Here is a 15,860-nt window from a genome sequence, read left to right as displayed (position 1 = left end):
CAAGTGGTTGTCAACATTCGAAACTTGGAACTGTTGGCAGCCATTTTGTGCCTCGTTAGTAGTGAGGCTGAAGAAGTCAGTGGAATAAGTGTGCAAAACGTAGAAAGGGGGCAGGGTAGAAATACTTTTACCCTCTTGACCTGCTTAGGGGGTCCCAGAAGGACCCCCAGGGCCCACAAATTATTATGTTATTTTAAAAAGACCCGGCAGGTGTGTGTAGGGTGCACGGACTATGCTGTAAAAAAATAAATAAATACATAAAACTGAGCTTTTTTTATAATTAGCCCCCGGGGGGCTAAATACCAGGGGCAAAATTATTACATTTTATGGGAGGCCCAGAGGGGACCCCGGGGATCATCAACCCCCGGGGCTAAAAAAAAATGGTGGGGGGATGGGTCCAAGGTCCCCAAAGCAGCGGGGACCACCACCCCGGGGCTTTATGTATTGTGGGAGGGGGACTGCGTGCCCCCCCTCCTGGAGCACTCGAGGGCCCCGTCAGCCCCCGGGGCTACAAAAAAACGATTGGGGTGGCTACAAGGTCTCCAAAGCCCAGGGGACCACCACTCCCAGGGGCTTTATGCATTGTGGGAGGGCCGGCTCCTGCAGTGTCCCGGGGCGTCCATCCCACCCTCCCATAGCAAGGAAATCTGTTCTCTCTTTCAAAATCTAAATCAGATTGCTTTTTCAGATGGGGAGCTGCATGTTAGTAGCTCCCCATGTGGAAAAGCAATGCCAGCTCCCAAACACCTAGAAGTTGTGCACCAATGGTGCTCGAATCGTGCACCCTACAGATTATGAGTCATGCATCCAGCGCATGCACACCAGGGGGCCGCACTGAGCGCAGCTCTGGGTGTGTGACTTCTAATTTTACCGTAAAAAAATAGCCCCTATCAGTAATTTCTAATATCCTCGGGGACCCTATCCCCTGGGTCTCATAAAAAATGTTGGGGACAGTGGGGGGACCCACAATGCCCCCACGGTCCCGACGGCTCCCTGCGTCCTTCGGGAGCCGACATTGCTTTTCCACAAGCGGAGAAGCTAGTTTAATGGGCTTGATAATATGTCCTTGTGAATTCCAATAGAAACCCATGTTCTGGTGTGAACATGGGCTTCTATTGGAAAGTGGTCCAAGGGTGTTGTAAATCTGGTTTGGATTTTGAAAGAGACAGCAGGGTGCATCTGTAGGGTAAGTGCAGGTTAGTGTAGGGGTATCAATTAGTATTCTAACTCCATGGGGGTGCATCTGTAGGGTAAGTGCAGGTTAGTGCAGGGGTAACAATTACTGTTCTAACTCCAGGGGGGTGCATCTGTAGGGTAAGTGCAGGTTAGTGTAGGGGTAACAATTGCTATTCTAACTCCAGGGGGGTGCATCTGTACGGTATGTGCTGGATAGAGTATCAGTAAAAAAAAAAAAATCCAACTCCAAGGTGGTGCATCTGTAGGGTATGTGCTGGATAGTGTATGAGTAACAATTACTATTGCAAATCCAGGGGGTTGCATCTGTGGGGTATTTGCTGGATAGTGTATGAGTAACAATTACTATGAAAAAAAGGAGTTAAAGGAGACACGCACTTTCATGGTCAACCTGGACGAACAGAAAGTGATGAGAGATGATTTCTGACGTGTTTAGCCTTGAGAGCCTTGTTAATCATTAAATTGGGTCTGGCAGATAAGTGTGTACTTATTCTGCAAGAAGCCTTTCGGGGTCTTGCGAAAGCAAGTCATCCTCAATAATTCGCATCGCACTACACTTGTTATGCAAATGTCGCACATGTTCTTTTTAACTTTGCAAGTGAAGTAAGGTGTGGCTGACAGTGGTGAAACATAAGTCATGTGATTGATCGCTAATGCAGCGATAATGTTAACGCCATGACTGATAATTTTCCCTTTATTTTTTTTAAGATTGTTGATTATACTTCACCTCGTAAACTTTATTTAATCAAACACGTGTGAGTTTTATTCCAAAGCGTTCTTTTAAACGACTTTTTTTTATTGTTATTATTTATTGTAAGAAACAATTGCCTCCCCCTACTTGTACTTACAAGGTCATCTAATTTTCTCGTATGTTAAAAACAGAAACTTTCTACACCTCTTTTTCATTGGTTGTGAAGCATTATAAGAAAACGTATTACCGACCAATCCCTTTCCTTGCGCAGATTTTCAAAAACATTTGATTGGCTGTTGTGTGGTTAACTCTACCTTCCTGATCCTAATGTTGATTGGCTTGTATTTTCTATGTAACGTTACGATACCCTCACCATGTACGTAGCCCATTTTGTAACGCACTTTATTTTACAATGCGTTTCAAAAACTAGTTGTGGTAGGGTGTTTTTAACTTAAACTGTGTAGTCTGCTTACAAGTTTGTTGACTGTAAAGGTATTTCAAAATATTATTCTATTTTCTATTCTATCATAATTGTGCTGACTTTTCTCCTTCATCGTGGAGTACTTTGTCCTTTCATTAAATGAATAATTCTTCAAACCATCCTTAAAAGAAAAATGCACAAGTTTTCAAAATATTTTTATTGAGTCTTTTATATTCATCACATGGGTGAAATACAAAATCTTTTTTTTATTCATTGGTATCACGCGTTCAACCACATTTTTTTATTTTTCATAAGCACTCATTCCTTATGTTTACATTATATAAGTGTTGCCACATCATCTTTATTTAAATGTTTGGCCTTTTTTTACTTTCAGATAAAGTAGAATAGAAGTGCTACGACAAACTTTCCCTCACTACTTCATCTTTTTTTATGTACACTTCATGTCATTATTACATTTTACAATCATATTTAAAAATTGAAAGCATTATTAATTAATATTTGATGACACAATTTTATTATTTTCTTGAAAAAAAGTGCTTGCGAAGATAATCCTCCTGTTCTTCACGAGTGAAAATTGGTAAAAGCACTACTCAATATAAATACTTTTAACCCATTTTCACACTAGAAGATAAAGAGTATTCTCCTTTATTCCAAAGTATTTCTTTTTTGCTTCAATAGTTTATTTATACTACATTTTTCAATCATTAAGAAATACTTGCATACTAAAAAAAAATTCTTTATTATTCTTTCAAATTCTCTGTTGAAAGTCATCCAACTCCACTTGAAGGATCATAAAGTTGAATGTAAATTAAAATATACATTAACAATACGATCCCTCTGTGGAAATGAAAGATAAACTCAAGATGATAGCATCGCTCCTAATCATTACCTTGCATGTAGTAATTCCTTAATTAACCTATATTTCTTGTAATGGTTCTTTTGTCAACTCGTTATTATATTCCATTTAAACTTAAACATAATACATTCTATAATCATTTAAATATTTTTGCTTTCTTTTTAAAAAATATCAAACATATAGCCATTCACATAATTTACCTCTCTTCGATATTCTGTCCTTCCTCTGTTGAAATTCCTCCAACTCCTCTGGTGGGGACATAATGTTTTATGTATTTTTAAATATACATTAACAATATGTTCCCTCTGAGGAAATGAAAGATATTCTCAAGATGCTTCTGCAGCCCTGAATCATTACCTTGCTCGTAGTTTCTTCGCCCGTATTTATTTTCTGGAACGAAACTAATCATCCCAATGGTGTGGTTTATATACTTTTCGGTTACTTAACACTCTAAGGGATCAATTTATTACGCCTCCCACTTTTAATTCACGTTTTTCAGTTGACAGGTGTTCTCATTTCCACTGTTTTAGTACGTCACGTGTTTATGTAAACGTGCCTCTTTCCATTCTTTTTAACTTTCGTATAATTCCTAAAATGCTTTATTTAAACTCGTTTTTCTTATCAAAGCATTTCTATAGGTCACTTTTTTAATACGAGCATTAAAATTCAGTCCCCTTTTTTCCCGATGTATTATTCTAGTAACTTTACTTTTTTTTAACTTTTTTTTTAATTATTCTTCATTACCCTAAACCCCTATTTTCCCTGCATCCCGTGCCAGAGATACTCTCTATTAAACTTCAAGTATTCTAATTTATATCCGAGTATTAATTTATTTAATTCCATTACTCCAAGTTTTAATACATTTATTTAGCTAATATTTTTAATCTTTCTTTGTACACTACAAGGGATACTGTTATTTGTCTAGAATCACACTGTGAATCAGTGTCCATTTGGGAAAATTGAGAGAGAATGATTTGGTTGGTTGATGTGTTTGCAGATACATAAGTACATGTACTGTTGCAGTGAGTTAGGCTCTAGGGCATGTAGTGCTTGAAACTCCTATGCACTATGCATGTAGTAGTCTAACGACCTTCACACTTGTGTTTCAGGCCTACAATTCCACAGTTAGTATCCTTACACTCCAGCAAACACTCTGTGACTGCTTTTACAATCCCATAGTGACTCTTTCAATAGCATGTAGTAATCCTTTCAGTGAAGTCCAAGGTATACTGTTATTTGTTTAGAATCACACTGTGAGTCAGTGTTCATTTGGGAAAATTGAGAGAGAATGATTTGGTTGGTTGCTGTGTTTGCAGTTACATAAGTACATGTACTCTTGCAGTAAGCCAGGCTTTAGGGCATGCAGTGCTTCAAACTCCTATGCATTATGCATGTAATGGTGTAACCACTTTCACATTTGTGCGTCAGGCCTACAATTCCCCAGTCACTTTCCATGTACTCCAGCAAACACAGTGTAACTGCTGTTGCAATCCCATAGTGACTCTTTCAGTACTATGTAGTAATTCATTCTCTAAAGTAAAAGTCAACCAATTAAGAATTCACTCAGTGTCTTTCCTTATATTACTGTAATTATTCAGTCAGTAAGCATGTACTCATGCAATGAGCCAGGTTTTAGGGAATGCAGTGCTTCAAAGTGCTATGCATTATGCATGTACTGGTGTAATGACGTTCACATTTGTGCTTCAGGACTATAGTTCCCCACTCACTATCCATACCAGGGGTCTCCAACCAGAAGCAAGGGAGCTACTGGTAGCTCACCACCACCCTGAAAGTAGCTCTCAGAGGTGAAGCCAAACCAAGCCAATCTCAGACATTCTGTGTATATTAAAGAAGGCAGCACTGCTCATTTCACTACCCTTAAGAGTTACAGACAGCCAAACCAATGGCAGGGCCTGTTGATAACACTCAAACACACACTGTGGTGGCGTATCAAACAATCAGGGATGTATAGAGCGCACTACTAACCTGTGAGGGTCTCCAGGTGCTGGGGGAGTGTGTGGGGGGGATTTGTGCAGCTTTGGTCATTCGAAAAGCCAGGTCTTATGGCTCTTCCTGAATTCTTTCAGTGTAGGGTTTCATCTGATGCTAAGGGGGAGTTCATGTCATGCCTTGGACATGATGTAGGAGAAGGGTGTGCCTCCAGTCTTGTTCTGTGGATGCAGAGGATTTCGGCCAAGGCCTGGTCAGCGGAGTGGAGGTTTCTTTTGGGGTGTAGAAGGAGATTGATGTATTGGAGTTCGGTGTTGTGGAGGGCTTTATAGGTGTGTGTGAGCAGCTTGAAGGTCACTCTTCTTTCGATGGGGAGCAAGTGGAGTGCTCGTTTATGCTGGGTAATGTGGTCTTGTCGTGGGATGCTGAGGATGAGTCTGTCTGCGGCGTTCTGGACAGCCTAAAGTTTGTGGAGTAGAGATTTGTTGATTCCGGCATAGAGGGCGTTCCCGTAGTCCAGCCTGCTGGTGATGAGTGCATGGGTGACGGTCTTCCTTGATTCGGGGGTGGGTCCATTTGAAGGTCTTGCTGAGTGTGTGGAGGTTGTTGAAGCATGTGGAAGCTGCAGCGTTGGCCTATGGGTCTGTCACATAAAACATGTTTATCCACTTTAAATCTGAGTTGGGGAGACTTACTGCTGTGATAATTTTGTTTGTGGCACACTGCATGTGATGATTTGAATTTTACTTGATTACAAGCATTTAATATTGATAAACGTTTTCCTAGCATTCTGCTGATAACTTCACCTGGAATTTTTTGGTGGTTACTACTGATAATTGTGCTTAGGGTGGTCCTAGTGTAATGTTAATACATACCCCCAGCACAACCCCTATACTTCACAAACACCACTACACTACCCTAAACCCTAAAACACTACCCCCAGCACGATGCTAATCCAAAAAAAACAAAAAGTCGAGCACTGGGGCCCCACGGACATTATTATCCTCCTTAGGGGTTTATTCTCCATTAAATCTGCTGTCCTGAGTTTTAGGAAAGAAATGTTGTTAAAGTAAGAACTCTTACATATGAATATTAATGATAAGCACCTTTTTAAATTATGAGTATTTTTATACAGAAAGGTAACGTTATTGCCCATGTAACCCTTTTTATCTGTTTCAGGGGGTATTGTAATGATTTTAATTAATCAAACAATAAAAAATTTACTTGAACTTGAACTTACCCCCAAGCACGACCCCTACACTACACAAACACCACTAAACTACCCTAAACCCTAAAACACTACCCCCAGCACGACCCCCTACACTACCCAAACACCGCTGCACTACCCTAAACCTTAAAACACTACCCCAGCATGACCCCCTATACTACACGAACACCATTGCACCACCCTAAACCTTAAATCTACCCCAGCACGACCTCCTACACTACCCAAACACCACTGCACACCCTAAACCCTAAAACACTACCCCTACACTACACAAACATCACTGCACTACCCTAAACCCTACAACACTACCCCCTACACAACACAAACACCACTGCACTACCCTACACCACTACATACATAATGCATAGAAGTTTGAAGCACTGCATGCCCTGGGGTAGTGTTTTTTGGGTTTTAAAATCACTATTACAAGTATACAGTTATCCATACAGTCACTCATGCAATCACTGAGTCATTTGTATACTTCTTTATATACAACAAATGTCACATACACTGCCTTTTATGTTTCATGTATCATTGGGAGATATATTTGCTCATTACCACATCCATAAAGATATTTACTCACCCAAACAATTGTTATAACATGTAGTCTTAACGTCATATATCTACTGAATCAACTATTCACACATCTTTGGGCAGTCACACACCCCCCACCGAACCACACACACATTCACTCTCTCATAGAAATACTCAGTTAACTAATCAATAACTAATATAGACTTTCACGTAGCTAGTAACCAACTGGTGCAGCAGTTTTACACAACAACTGACAAAGTAATACAGATATTCACACAGTTTAGTCACTATCCAATATATTTAGTGAGCCACTTTAAATTACTCAAGTGAACAATCAATTACACTGCTACTAAATCCCCTATCCAGATTTTTTTATATCCACTCATTCTTCAATGCAGAATGCTATATATATAATACATACCTAAATAACAAACCACATTCAGTGGAAGATGTCATCAGTGATGTTATTTGAGATGTAAAGGTTGCAGTGTCAGGACATCCTGGACTGTCTCACTGTGCACCGGTTAATGTGCTAATTATTCTGCTGAAATCATAAATCAAAGTTCATTTTTAAATGTTTCTTTTATTTGTTTCCATTCTTCATGTAGCCGTGTTTCTTTCACGCTATCATGGTTATTTCTTATTTCATTTCATCAGCAAAACTCCATTGTCCATCATACATTACAATCCATAGAACAATGTGAATTTCTCCCAATGCATTCGGCATCATGCCTTCATCAAGGGGTGCCTAAACAAAAAATTATTTGCATTTAATATTTATTCTGGGGGAACTATCAATTGATGTGCCACCACCAATTCTCCTGTGTAATTTTAATGTGGGTGTGCCGGTCTCAGTGCTCACCTAATCGCTCTTGCCATATATTTATTTTATTCAATAGACCTTTAAACAACATGAGGTGAATATATAAACAAGCTTGTGTCCGCTATTGCTTTGTGCGTCTATCATTAGTATTATCGTTGTGCCGTTATCGTTCATACTGTGTACTTCCGTTAGCCTTTCTACATGCTCTTCGTTCGGTTCCCTAAAAAATGCTCTAAAGCATAAGGTTTAGCTATAGTTACGCTATGCGCTTACCTAGTGTTATGCGTTCCGCTGCTCGATTAATGCTCCGTGTTCGGTCGATGCGCCGAATTGCTCTGGGGCGGTTTTGGGCGTGTGACGTGTAATGGTGCGCGTCTAGAGCGACCTAAATTTAAAGGGACCCTGCTTATAGCGTGGATGTTCTATTGTGTATCAATAAAGATTTAGGTGCAAAAAATATATAGGGAATGTTCTACTTCAAGTCGATCACTGTGTATCTCTATATATCTCTATGTTCATTACAATACATCAACATTGGTGATATTAGGTACGATGATAAATGCTTTTTACATTAATGTTCATCAATCAGAACAACTTTGTTCAGCAACACTTACATACTGTTCTACAGAGTGGTTATTTTACTGGTATGTTTGACTCCCTGTTAAAGCTTTTAAACCATTTAAATCAAAAATATTCCTGAAATTCTACAGGTAACATATAGATTCAACCCTTTCGTTCAGTCCATATGGTTTAAGACTATTAAGATGGTAAATCCACTAATTCTCCCTCTGCAATAGAGTCATTTTGTTATCCTTTCCTTCTGTACGAACAATGACCTCCAAAATACATGCTTTCAATTGGCTTATATTGTGGTTAGCTTCCACAAAATGGGTGGCAACGGTACTTTTCATCATTTTGGTTCTAATATTGCTTTTATGTTCATACAGTCTAGTTTTCAGTTTCCGTTCGGATTGACCCACATATACTTTCCCGCAAGGGCATTTCAACATGTATATGATATTCGAGATATCACATGTGGCATTAACTTTTAATTTTATTTTTTGACCTTTCATGGGGTGGTTAATTGTATTTCCAGTAATTATGTTATGACAATTGCTACAGTTCCAGTAAGATTTTGTTCCAGTGTACTTTGTTATCTCTTCCTCTGTTGGTGTTTTCAATATTTCACCTATGTTTCTTGATCTACTATATACAAACAGCGGGTCTTCTGAAAAAATGTCATTAAAGTCTGGTTCTAATTTTAAGATTTCCCAATGTCTTCTGATAATTCTCCTGTATTGCTGGCTCATATTAGAGTATTTTGTGACGCAAGTTATTCTGTTGTCTTTTTTTGCTGTTTTACTCTTAATAGAGTCTCTCTAGACACTCTCGCGGATCTTGTTATAGCTTCGGCTATCACTTTTTCCGGGTAACCCCGTTGTTTGAATCTTGTTTCCATCAATGCGTTCTGTTTTAAAAGCTGCTCCGGATCCGAGACAATTCTTTTTACTCTTAGAAATTGAGAGTAAGGAAGATGCAGTTTTAATGGGTTCGGGTGGTAGCTCTCATATCTTAAGATGTTATTCCAATCTGTGTTCTTTTTATAGAGGTTTGTGGAAAATTTATCGGATTTTCTGGTTATTTCAACATCCAAGAAATGAATAGTGTCAATAGTGTTTGAGATGTCATCAGTGATGTCATCAGGGATGTCACTGGCGATGTCATGAATGATGTAATATATATACGCAAAGAGCTGCGTATAAAGGGGCCGTATTTAGAAGGAAAGGAAAAGTAACGCAGGGTAACTTTTTCTCTCCTTGTAAATATGGAGGAGCCACCTGCGCCATCAGTATGTCACAAAAAGTGACGTACTGGTGGCGCAGAGAGCTTGTAAAACTGCCTCTGAATTGTTTTCATTTCTCCTAATTTTTTCTTCCAATATATGCTATAATGCTCAGCATACATTGAAGGAGAAAAATGCCTTCACTGATTGTTTTTGTGCAGGAAGGTGTGTTTTCCTGCTCAAAAACAAACTCCACACAACACAGATATTCTTGCACCATGGTGCAAGGGTGCCTGTATCACCACATGCCTGCAGTGTAAGCAGCAGTGCAAAGGGAAGCACAGACTTCCTACATATTTATGTACATATGTTCCATCCCTGTGCTTCGGAAGTAGCTCAGCACTCTGTAGCTAAAGAGCTTACAGTGTCATGCTACAACACTTCCTTATAGTTCTGCAGTTATACATTCACCATATACCACAAATTCATTCTTTAGTCAATTATGCAGTACGTATACATTTATGTAAACTTTCACACACTAGCATATACATTTAGCTCTTTCTTTAACCAGAGTAGTTAGTTCTGAAAATAACTTTTTTTAGTTTTTTGTACTTTTATTCTTTTGGGGGATTTTTTTAATGTTTTTTTCGTTTTTTTTAAAAAGAAAAAAAAGTCAACAGGACGAACAAAACCATGAACTTTGAGGGAATAAAAAAAAACCTAGCATCGATGGTTATCAATTGCTCTGTAAACTAGGTCTACTGATTGCTCCCCATTACAAACTAAACAATTGCACTTCACGCAGTGCATTCTAACTTTCACAAATTGGGGTCGTATGTCTGGTGGTGATGTTGAAGGTGATGCCCCAGAGGTACTTGGTGTTGCCGGTGGTGGAGGTGTATTTTGGCGAAGTCTTCTGCATTCTTCCTGAGCATAGTTCACAGGATGCATGGATTGGAGGTGCTTGCGCAAACTAGCAGTGTCATAGGAGTATTTCTTGTTTGGATCTCCTCTGGACAGTACTGCCTGGCAAATCTTGCATGTTACTTTGGTGGCATTACATTTCTTTTGCCCCTCCGAATAAGTAAAAAATGTCCATACAATGGTTGTGTATCTTTCGGGAGGGGGAGGTTCTGGTAGAAATTGTTCAGCAACAAAATCATCAGAATCAGATGATTCTTGCAGTGTTGTAGCCATTTTTTTCTCCAATAAAGGAATTCAGGTTTACAATGAAGAAAGAGTGACGTTCTTTTCAGGACAGGTCTTCTACTAAGGAAGGTCTAAGAAGAGTAATTAAAATGGGTAGGGTTCTTCAATAGTTAGAACAGTAAGTGTTATAAACCAATCAAATCTCTTTTTTTTGGTAACATGGGATCCGAGTTGGGTGCGTACACGCAGCACGCGACTAGCGCGACTTAGCAAAATTACATTTAAAAGTAATATAAGTTTATTAAAACTAAAAGAATATTTTTTTGCCTTAATATTTTTAATAAATACATATATATATATCTTTTTGTATATCGAAAAATTTAGAGGAAGTCGCACGCCCACCGCATTGAACACGAAGATGACATCATGTAAAAACGCGCGCGCGTGGTGTGGTGTGATACGTATATGTTGCGTATGCGCTTGAAATTGCGTACGGGTCGCATAGTGATCGTGCATGAAAATACGCACCCATCGCACACCCTACGCAAATTCTGCTGAGCAATTGTAAAATGGCAGCTATGTTCCGTGCAGTAGTTGAGAAAGGTGCATTTTTCATGCGAGACTCCTCAAAACAATTGAAAAAAAGAAAACATAAAAATATTTTAAAAAATATAAAAAATATATATATTACATTTAAAATATATATATATATATATATATATTCACTGAAAAAACCATAGGTTATAGACCATATATAGTTAGGAATTAGCATTTAAAAAACCTTATTTTACTCACACAAAACCATTGAAATTCCATATATAGTTAGTTGCACTAACTATATATTGCGCACCCGCAATCCACTGCTGATGATGTCACATATTACATCATTCATGACATGGTCAGTGACATCACTGATGACATCACTGATGACATCTCAAATGACATCACTGATGACATCACTGATGACAACATCCAGTGACTATGTTTCTGTAAAGTTAAAATATGTCTTACATATTGAAGAATGAGTGGATGTATAAGTGTCTGGACGAAGGATTTAGTAGGTGCATGACTGAATGTATGAGTGAGTGATTAAATGTGTCTCACTGAGTGCATGGGTTAGTGACTAAACTGTCTTAATTTGTGCATCATTATGTCTGTTGTTCTGTAAACTGCTGCATGTGTTGATCAGTAGCTATATGAGTAACTATATGGGTTATTGATTGATTGCCCAAGTATTTGCATGGGAGACTGAGTGTGTGTGTGGCTGGATGGGAGGTGTGTGACTCTGTACAGATCAATGTGTACTTGTATCAATGATTGTATAAGAGAGTAAGTATGTGTTAGTATATGGTTGAAAACGTAAGGTGCTCTATGTTTAACTGTATAGAGTAGAAAATGGAAGTGTGATTGATTCTTTACAGGACTGACTAGGTGTGTGAGTAACTCCATGGATGAGTGGCAGAGTGTGAGTGTCTGTATAGGTGTATGAGTGCATATGATTGTGTTGTAAACATGAGTGATTGTATGTATGAATGATTGTATGGGTGAATGAGTGAATGTGTGTGTAGACGTAGGAATCAGTGAGTACGTATGTAGTAACTAGTATTGGTGTGTCAATGGTTTCAAAAATTATACTCTGTTTTTAACACTGGGTGAAACAGAGGTTATATTAAAATGTGAGGAGATGCATTGTATTGTCACATGAATGATATCATCAGTGATGTGATCATTGATGTCAAGTGAGATGTCATCAGTGATGTCATTTGAGATGTCATCAGTGATGTCATCAGTGATGTCACTGACCATGTCATGAATGATGTAATATGTGACATCATCAGCAGTGGATTGCGGGTGCGCAATATATAGTTAGTGCAACTAACTATATATGGAATTTCAATGGTTTTGTGTGAGTAAAATAAGGTTTTTTAAATGCTAATTCCTAACTATATATGGTCTATAACCTATGGTTTTTTCAGTGAATTTTCAAGGTTTTGTAAATGCTAATTCCTAACTATATATGGTCTATAACCTATGGTTTTTTCAGTGAATTTCAATGGTTTTTTAATAGCAAATATCATAAGCTGTCGAATGTCAAGTACGTGGTAAGAATTTTTTTTTTCGTGTTTATGCACACTGATCTGCTTTGATTGCTGCCCCCCACCCCTCATTTCTATTAGGAGTACTCTCTCTTTGCAGATAGTGAAGGGTAGTTAACGCAGCCCTTTCCCCCTTTGTAATCCGTCGTGCCTGCTTCTCTCTCCATTTGATTGATTGTTCTCTTTGGTTCATTCTCTATTTACAAACAAGCACAGAGTCGCAATACTCTGTTTAGTCTTTGCAGATAGCGAAAAATCGTGTAAAAAAACAAAAGGAATCGAGCAAAATCAGTAGGCCACTAATGGGATCTCTTTTGACCTCGCTAAAATAGAAACATTAGGAACAACCTGTTGAAAATAGCAATGCGTATGTATATAAGCGGCGTTCATTTGTGTTCACAGTACCCCTTGTTGATTGTTTCAATCGAGCATTGAATTGTTCGAAGTTAATTCTCTTAACGATCTTCTCTACCTGCAAACGAGGAAGAATAGGAATATTCTATCTCCCTTTGCAGATAGTGAAGGGTAGGTAACGCAAGCCTTTAACACGTCGTACCTATTTCATTCCTCATTGATTGATTGATTGTCCGAACATTGACTGTTTGGGAATTAGTTCTTTTTGGAGGTATTCCCTGTTTGCAAATAAACGTAGGAAAATCTTTGCAAGTAGTGAAAGGGTACGTAATGCGGACCGTTCTCCCCCGTTGTAATCTGTCATGCCTATCTACTCCCCACTGATTGATGCACCTTTTTCACCCGGACCATTTACTAGAGATACGTCATCTGGCCCGACCAGAGAGCACCCCTAGTGAAAAGGACATATGCAATAATAACGAAGTGATCACTGTATCCTGTTAACAGAAACTTTACCATGAAACAACCTGGAAAGAAAAAAATAGGAAAACGAAAATCAGTAGGCCACTGATGAACATGAACTTTTATTAAACAACGAACAAAGAAACGATAACATAACGTAATGATAAAACCTATTAATGTCCTAGAAACAAGAAAACGTTAAAATATGCCAGTGGTGAGAGACCAGAAAAACAGTAAGAGAAACCAAATCACCCCTCGCTGTCCCACCGCCTGCCACGCCAAAAAAATCGATAGACTAGGGAAAATGCAAGTCAGTAGAACATCCACCCCCACTCTGGAAACTTCCAAGGTGGGGCAGGGTTCCGGCTACGCCCAGCCGGGAGCAGCCCATATAAGGCAGGTCCTGCTGCCACGCCTCGGCCAGGAGATCCTAACGTAGGGTGTAGCCGGAGGAGAGGCCGAGACCAGCGGGACCCGGCCAGGGGATTGCCTTTACAACGCTGAACAGTTGCAGGGGGGGGGGAATGTCTCCTCGACCCTCCCCTCTCTCTCCCAGTCCGGCCGCGGTGGCCCTTGAGAGTTGCAGGTAGTCCCGCCACATGCTCTTCCGGTCCGACCACCAACGGTCGGGGGGCCGAGGCCGACGGGATCCGGCTGCAGCCGATAAACCAAGAAACCCGTTCATGGGGCCAGAGCCAGGGGCGTCCGGCCGACATCCACCGGAAGCCCGGCCCAAAGACGGACGGGACACTTCTTTCTTTTATAATGGCTGCGACAACACTGGAGGGGGATGTCTTGCACATGCCTCCGACCCCCCCCTCGTCCTCATCGCCTGGTCCGGCCATAACAAATCTCAAGCGAGACGCCGTGGGGTGCACTGGGAGGGAGAGACGGTGCGAACAGGCCTCTCCCGCCTCCCCAGGTGGAGGCTTCCCAGCTGCACCCTCAGCGCTCCAGGCGGTGGCATCCTAACAACTACAGTGCTGCACAGTTTCGGAACGACCTAGATAACGGTTCTTCCACTGTGGCCATGCTGCAACGTCTCGCCCGGCAGGGTGGAGCCCGTCCGCTCATGTGACCCCGCGATCGCCGGTAGCTGCCGAACTCTCAAAATGGCGGTCGACCTGGCAAGAGCGGGCCCAACATAAAGAAATGGCCCGGTCACTGGTTGACTCCACCACCGTAGTCCTCCACGACCTTGAAGATTCTAGAGGAGCCGCGGGAGTCTCCGACCCCCGATGGGGAATGACTGCCATGATCGCCCGTGGAGTGACGAAACTGTATCCGCGGGACGTCGGCGCTCCCATGCTGGCGCCAGCCTCACTTTGAATTACTACAATCCTGCAGACCTTACTTCCGGTGAAAGCACAGTGTGACCCGGTAGGAAAAATTATTGCACCCCCTCCCCTTTTTGACTGATAGTTCAAACCACCGATCCTTTCCTTTGCCCTTTTAACGGAACTTTGGACTGCCTCCCCCTCTTTTACATTTTCTAGAGAAAACAAAACATTAACCACTACATTAGCATAGCAGTTGACACCAGAACTGTTTTCAAATTGAAAACCAACAACATCTTCAACAGAATCCTTTTTGTTTCTGCTGTGACCCTGCTACAGCACAGGCATTGTCCCCAGCAGTAATTCTGCAATGCCGGTAAGAATAGCTGTGGTGCCTACTGGACTCACTCACCCCCGCGGCGCCCCACGCCGTTTTTTGCTGGGCGGCAACTTACTAGACATCACCTTCGTGCCATCTAGATTTCAGCGCGTTCTGCTGCCTTGGAACTATTCGCACAACAGACCGCTACTGACAAGAATATTTCATTATTGGTGCTGTCAATTTCAATAAATCTATTGGATAATTAAAAAGAAATTGCCACGGTCTCTTCGTTGTTTAAATGTTTTTACTGTTTTTGTTTTGTTGTATATATTTATATGTTATTAAAGTTTTATATTCCTACTACTTTGTTGGAGTGCTATATATTTTTAATGTGACACATAATTGTAAAAACTTTGATGTACAAAGAGTCATTCCTGGAATCTTCCGCTTCAGGCTCGGTCCCCTCCCCAATCACAATACAGGATGGTTTTCAGATAGTAGGAACGCGTGTGCTGTGACGGATCACATCGGGTGTGGGCCTTGATCTACTATAACTCCTTTGAAGAGGGGTGATTCTTTACAGCTGGGGCCATAAACTACATCTGCAGGGCTAGCTGATAACCTAGGACCGGCCTGGACATTCGGACACAGAGGAAGAGGAGTGTCAGAGGGTGCGGTAGTGAATAGGGCGAAAGGGAG

Source organism: Lissotriton helveticus, chromosome 5_1, assembly GCF_964261635.1.
Source record: "Lissotriton helveticus chromosome 5_1, aLisHel1.1, whole genome shotgun sequence".
NCBI classification, from domain to species: Eukaryota; Metazoa; Chordata; class Amphibia; order Caudata; family Salamandridae; genus Lissotriton; species Lissotriton helveticus.
This window is presented reverse-complemented; position numbering follows the sequence as displayed.